Consider the following 6942-nt stretch of genomic DNA (forward strand, 5'->3'; position numbering starts at 1 on the left):
ATTGTTGATATGGTGGCTGCTCAAGAACAATCGGTCTTGAGACCATGGCTTGCGTCCCAGCTTCTCTTTCCCTGAGCCTTAGTTACTGAAGAATATAAAAACCCTCAGTTGAAATCAATAAACTGACAGCTTGATCAGACCTACTGTCTTGCTGTCCATTCTTTGTGTCTCTTGTCCCTTCATTCTCTCCTAGGTGGCTGCGACCCAGTTGACTGTCCTGCTGGACAGGACAAATTGGCACCCAACATGGATGTGTGCAGACCACCGACAGAGAGAACGCCGTGCCATCATTCATGGAGAGGCCTCTCGTGGTGTCGAAAAGGAACACCGGTTGAGCAGTTTCACGGTTGACCCGCCGGAAGTCGAGCTCGTGGGAAATATTCACGGCGCAAATCTTACGGAGCCAAGGTAAGATGGGACAAGCATTATCATAACATGACCTATTCTTTCAAGGTCTTATAGATTCATTCAAGACACGAGGAATTAGGGTGAAAAAGAAAGACCTCAAAACCTTTTTGGATTTTGTTCGTCTGATTTGTTCCTGGCATCCCCAGGACGGTTCTATTGATGAGAAAACTTGGTGTAGAGTAGGTGATTGTTTTAAAGATTATTATGAGGTTTTTGGACCTGAGAAAATTTCTGTTACTGCTTTTAATTATTGGACTTTGATTTATGATATCCTAAAGATTGAGTCTCAGCATCCAGATTTACAGATTTTGGCTTCTGAGGGAGAATGATCTCTTAAAGAGAGTCACTCTTGGCTGTCCACACCTATCCCCTCACCTTCCCCTGGTTCTCGACCATCCTCTGTCATTATAGATATTGAGGCAGAGTCCAGTGCCAAACCCCTTGATCACTCTGCCCCCAGAAACTATATGCTCTCAGACTAATAGTCAATCATGACGCCTCTCACCCACCTCCACCTTATGCTTCAGAAGCAGCAGCTCCTTCAGCCCCTGCCTCATTACTAGAAGAGGAGCCTATAATAGAACCCCATAAGAGTGAAGCTTCAGCTCTCCCCAAGAAGAGTGTAATATGCTGCCCTGTTATTCAGACCCCTGCACGAGGTGGTGGACACCACGCCACGAACATCAACCACTGCAGTTTAAAGATCTAAAAAATATTAAGCAAGCAGTGAAAGATTATGGCACTCAGACACCTTTTACCTTTGCCCTTATTGAGTCCTTTTCAGGCATGCATCTCCCACTTCTTTACCCAACCCCTTAGCTAAGAGAGGCAGGGTAAGATAAGCTATTTAAGGTTTATTAAAAAAAAAAAAAGAAAAAAAAAAGAAAAATATGTTCTGTAACTTGACATAACAAAAGTAATCTGATATAGAGTGATCCAAATCCACTGTTAAATTAAAGCATGAGATGAACCTATGTGTGCTTGTTTTGCAAAATCTCTCCAGGTTAAAGTATTTTGAAGAAGAGTCTGGAAGTTGCAACAGGTTTGAGAGTTATATGTCTCTGTTTCGACATGTTTGGTGTTTGTGCTTGTTTGTTTTGTCAATGTTGTTGGTGTTCTATTATTTTTGTCCGGACAAAACTAAATTTTGTTTTAATACTCTTTCTCCAGTTGTGTCTTTGTCTTGAATTGTTAAGTTGTTGTTCTTGTTCTGAATTGGGTGCGTGTGTGACTGACTGACAGAAGAGATGGGACGGATCATGACTGACCCCCTTTCTCTCTCCTGGTAAATAATTTTAGAGAGGTCTAACAAATTTAACAGGACCTGGCCAGACCGGACTCCCCACCTCCACTGGGAAAAAATTCATGTGTAATTTTCTTGCTGTTTGGTCTTCAGCTTATAGTGTTGTCCTGGCATTGATTAAGTCTAACATACAGTATTCAACATGTTCAGTTAAATGCTAAAGGTACTTTTGTTTAACTCATTTAGACCTCTAAATTCTTCAGAGTTTTAAACCAAGTCTCATGACTTTGGGGGTTCCAGTAGGATCCCTGGAACTCTCAAAGGCTGAGACAAAATTTAAATAATGTACTTGTCATTTAAAATAATTTGGATTATAATCTCACAATATTACAAAATTATGCTAAATTTATTGCATCGTATATGCTATTAAAATAGAAGAGCATTTATGTTCATTGGTCAAAATGTTTCCTACTCATGAAATCGATCCAGATTGTAAATTACTTGTGTTCTTACTTACAAGGAAATATGTGAAATTTTGCCTTGCAGGAGAACAACGAATTCTTTAAAGATGTATAGTAAAATGGGTCTTAATGTGTATATTTTCTGAATGTTTGCCTTTAAAACAATGGAGTTGAAGTCTGATTCTTTGTGAAAAACAATGTTTTAACATCTTCTTTTAAGTAATTTTCATCTTATTGATAACCAAACCTGTTAACTAACTTCAGTAAATTCCAAGGTAGTCTCTCAAGACAACAGCTAAATTGAAGTTTTTTTGGCTCTCTTGACTTCAATAAAACAGAAGTTTAGGGGAAGCTCCAGGCCCATCAGCCATAAAACAAGGAAGGGGAATGCTTGGAGTCTGCCCTTTGAAGAATTTGGGACTTTGACTTTGTCCCTGTTGTGGTGATTCTTATCTGCCTTCATTTTAAAAGGGAAAAATTTCCAAATCAGCTAGAAAAAGACTGAAAAAAACTTCTCTTTCCCGGTTTTGAGGAGGATTTGTGCTAAAATGTGTTTCCATGAATTATGAGAAATGATTGAAAATTGCTTAAAGCCATTGTATTTAAAAGTTGGTATCCTCTTATTAAGAAAATGTCTTAAGAAAAGTTGAGGAATGAATCTTGTAAGCTTTACATATAATTGGCTATAATTTTAAAGATACTATTCTAACATTGTGTAAGTCTTTAACATTAATACCTAATACATGCTGATGTTAGAATTGATATCTGTATTCAAAAAAAGTTTTTGAAGTGTGTATACATAGCAATGCTAGTAAATACCTAAAAATAAAAATATCTCCAATTTTGAAAGCTGTTAAGAAATTGAAGCATTGAAAAAAAAAATTGAAACATTGAACTTGAGGTAGTCTCTGTTTAATGGGTAGCTTTGTCAATTGTCTATCCAGCTTCAGTAAGCTCCATTCTTGTTCCAACCTTTGAGTTTGTTACAGTTCTTAAACAGTTAAGAGATGATGTTATGCACTAATTCCCATGTTTAAGGTTATATCTCCCTTTTGGTGACTAAGGAAATATACATTTTGCCTTTCAGTTAGATAATCCCTTGTGTTCTGTATATTGTCTTTGTTAAATTCTCATGATTTAAAAGAACTGTGTTTAAGGGTATTTTCTGGTATGTACTTACTTTAAAATGTTTGGGTGATCATTTATAAGTGATAAAAAAAATTTTTTTTGATGTGTTGCTGTTTGAATCAGTCTGACTAAATGAATGGATATTATAATGAGGAATCTTTGATCAGATACTTTAAGAACTCTTGGCATATTTAATAGGTTTAACTCTTTTGGTTCTGGAATTTCTAAATAGGCCCCTAGTAGTCTCAAAGTCAGAAGAATGTGTTTCAAAGGTTGCATCTTTCGGTTAGTGAAATTAATTATAGAACAGACAATTGATTAGATCTGTAAAAAAAAAAAATGGTGGGGGAGGAGGCAATTGCAGAAAAGACGTTGGGAAACCTTGCCAGTGGGGAGCCAGGACAGCTAAGTCTAAAAAGTAGAAGAGTGTGTAAAATCCTACAGGTGGTATCAGAGCTAAACATAGATACTTTGTTTTCTAGGATTCCAGCAAGCCTATTGCATCCATTAAAGCTAAAGTTTAATTGTAAACTATAGGTATGGTTTATTCAGATTACTAAGAGCAAAATGTAATTCTAAACAATTGGTAACTTGAATATACTTAACAGAATTCTCAAGTAGCTGTTACAAAAGCTGTTTTGTTTTATGTGTGTTATCTGATATGCATGTACATGTTTATGAATGAAAATTGCTAAGCTAAATCCTTTTTAAAAATTATGTATAGATGCATAATTAAGCTCTTAGAGAGTCATGTCTGTTACTGTTTTCTTAGGACCTACAAGATCTGTTCAGCTTAATAGTTCTACACGATTTTAAATGGACTTACTGCTAGCGTACAGTTTCAAGATTGGCCATGGGAGCCCAAATCCTCATAAGCTAGATGGAAAATATATGGGTATATGTATGCAAGTGTTTAATGATAACTCAGATGTCAGAGAATGTTAAAATGCTCCAACATGGGAAACAGCTCTTACAGCAGACTCATAGACTGTCAATTTTAAGAAGCACTCAGTGGCCTCAGAATCAGCCCAAAAGGCATTCTGATCTGACAGGAGAGCCAGCAAGAGAGCAAGCGTATCAGGTGTGGAATGCCAGGACGCTGCTGCTAAGAGTGTCCCTCCGTGAAGGAACTCAGTGGTCCACGCCCCAGTGCAAAGAAGCAACCACCGAGGATGGTTGTGCTCTTCTCTCAATGGAGGAGAGAACTTCCACTTTGTGTGTTGCCAGGTCTGATGGGGTTGTTGTTGATTCAAGAGGCTTCCACAGCCTAAACATTGCGTGTCTGGAGCCTCAGGTGATAATTGACGTCACATATAAGAGTGCTAATTTGTTAAATCCACTAGAGTCACTGTGTACACTGACTTCCCATGCAGGACCATATATTTAGAGTTATAGTAAAAGTAATAGTACATCTTGCTGTATTTTAGTATAAAGATTTATCATCTCAGTTTTGGTTAGGTCTGAATATTTAACTCTTTTGCTCTAAGAAGTCAGCTTGCATTTACCTGTCCTGTGATGGTCTTATATCCTGATGCTGTATGCTAATCCTTGCATTGTTACTGTGCCTTCTCATTGATCTAGGTTAGCAATTTTATGCAGCTAAAAGAAGGTTCATGTGTTCCATTGAGCTCATTGAATATGTTCCAAAATTTGAGACTTCAAGGAGTTAATTTAGACAGATGTAAATCTAGTCCACAGTCTTAAATTAAATTTTATTCTGACAAAGATTGAAACCTAACAATTCTTTTACATCTAAGTTCTGAAGCTCAAGTATTCAAACTGCTAACTGAACTCACAACCTGCTAGGCTGGGAAAGTTAACTATGTTATGTCTTGTTATTTAGACTTCAAGAAAGAGAAACCTTTCAAGTGCCAGAATGTACATCGAACACCTAATGACTTCTGCCTTCTATCAGGAACCACTAGATGGATCCCCTACAGCTGCTGTTACCCAACGGCGCCCCCCCCCTCAGCAGTAAGTAGTTAAGAACAGATGACGGCGTCCCTTTTCCCTAAAAGCAGCTGGGGTCCATTTCTGTGTTTGGAAATGTAGGAGCTAGATGGGATAATGGGCAGTTAGGGTCTCCGGTTCCTGGTAAAACTGTCTTATGTACATGTAACAATGTTAGTGTTATGAGATTCTTGAATGTTAGTATTTTCAACAATACTTGTACATTGTTAAGTATGTCTTTTTGAATCTCACCAGCCAGCTGCTCCCCAATATACCATCATATATGTGTCACCCCAGTAAAAGTCCACAATATTTCGGCCAGAGTGATAAAAATCAATCAATACCTCCGGGACAATGTTCTAGTGCCTTCCTAAATTTCACCAGTTAGCCACCAGTATAATTAAAGTAAATGAGACCCGAGTTCCACTCATGTCAGGAGAAGTTATTCTAAATGGCATTAAACTGGCAGCCTGCATGTTCAAGGAATGGAGCAGGATGATGGCCTTAGAAACCTTGATGGTTGCTGTGCTAGTAGTCGCCATGCTCTTCCTGTACTGCATGCGCAAACAGCAAGCCTGGGAGCAAGTTGTCATTGGACAAGCCATGATGGCACTGGCTGTGGAAAATCCTAGCGCTCAAGTTTGGCTGAGCATGATGTGTTAATAGGTGATCAGAGACAGATAAGATCTGACAGGACTCTCCAAGTGATAACCCCCCACATCATGCCATGTGGCTCCAGTCTTCTAACTGGTTCGTCTAAGGTAATGTGGCGTTTACGGTTGGAGCAGTGTTTCCCAACAGGGCTGTCATTTATGGCAGCATTGCCGAGGAATACTTGCTCCAGCTATGAATTGTTACATGGCCCCTTTTCTAGTAAGCGTGTAGCCAATGACGGGCACCTTTCTGATACCCCGCCAACCTAAGACAGGGAGCCCTGGATGACTCGCAGGGCTGCCCAGAGACAGGTAAGAGCTGAGGGTCCCTCAGAATGAACCTAAGACAGGCAGCGCTTATCTTGCTTCACGAACCTTTCTCTTTTTGCCACTTTCATTGATATATAGAAAAAAGGGGGAGATGTCAGGAGCCGTGCACTATAGCCACACTGAAGCCATTTTGAATATAGACCTATGGGACAGTGGAAACCCCCAGTTGGCTAGATGCTTGGGAAAGAAGTTATGAAACTAATCACACGCTTAGCTTCAATTGTTCCTAGCAACTGTTTCAGAATGTGATTGATGCTGTACTTACCAACATCTTGTTACTGATTACCTACGCTATTGTCGATATGTTGGTTACTATTGTTGATATGGTGGCTGCTCAAGAACAATCGGTCTTGAGACCATGGCTTGCGTCCCAGCTTCTCTTTCCCTGAGCCTTAGTTACTGAAGAATATAAAAACCCTCAGTTGAAATCAATAAACTGACAGCTTGATCAGACCTACTGTCTTGCTGTCCATTCTTTGTGTCTCTTGTCCCTTCATTCTCTCCTAGGTGGCTGCGACCCAGTTGACTGTCCTGCTGGACAGGACAATTTCAGTCACTTGAGGAGTAAACCAACCTGTCTCTCTCTCTCATACCCTTTTTTCCTCCCTCTCTTTCCCTCCCCTCCAGCCCCCTCCTCTCTTTTTCTGTCTATTTGTGACTATGCCTTTCATTTTTATAAAATTCCTCTAGGCAATACAAGAAGGAAGGCATTTCCCACTGCTGAAATGTGGTGTGTGGTATTAACCAGACTTGGCTGCTGCTCCCACAG

The sequence above is a fragment of the Ochotona princeps genome, chromosome 3, assembly GCF_030435755.1.
Source record: "Ochotona princeps isolate mOchPri1 chromosome 3, mOchPri1.hap1, whole genome shotgun sequence".
In the NCBI taxonomy this organism is placed as follows: Eukaryota; Metazoa; Chordata; class Mammalia; order Lagomorpha; family Ochotonidae; genus Ochotona; species Ochotona princeps.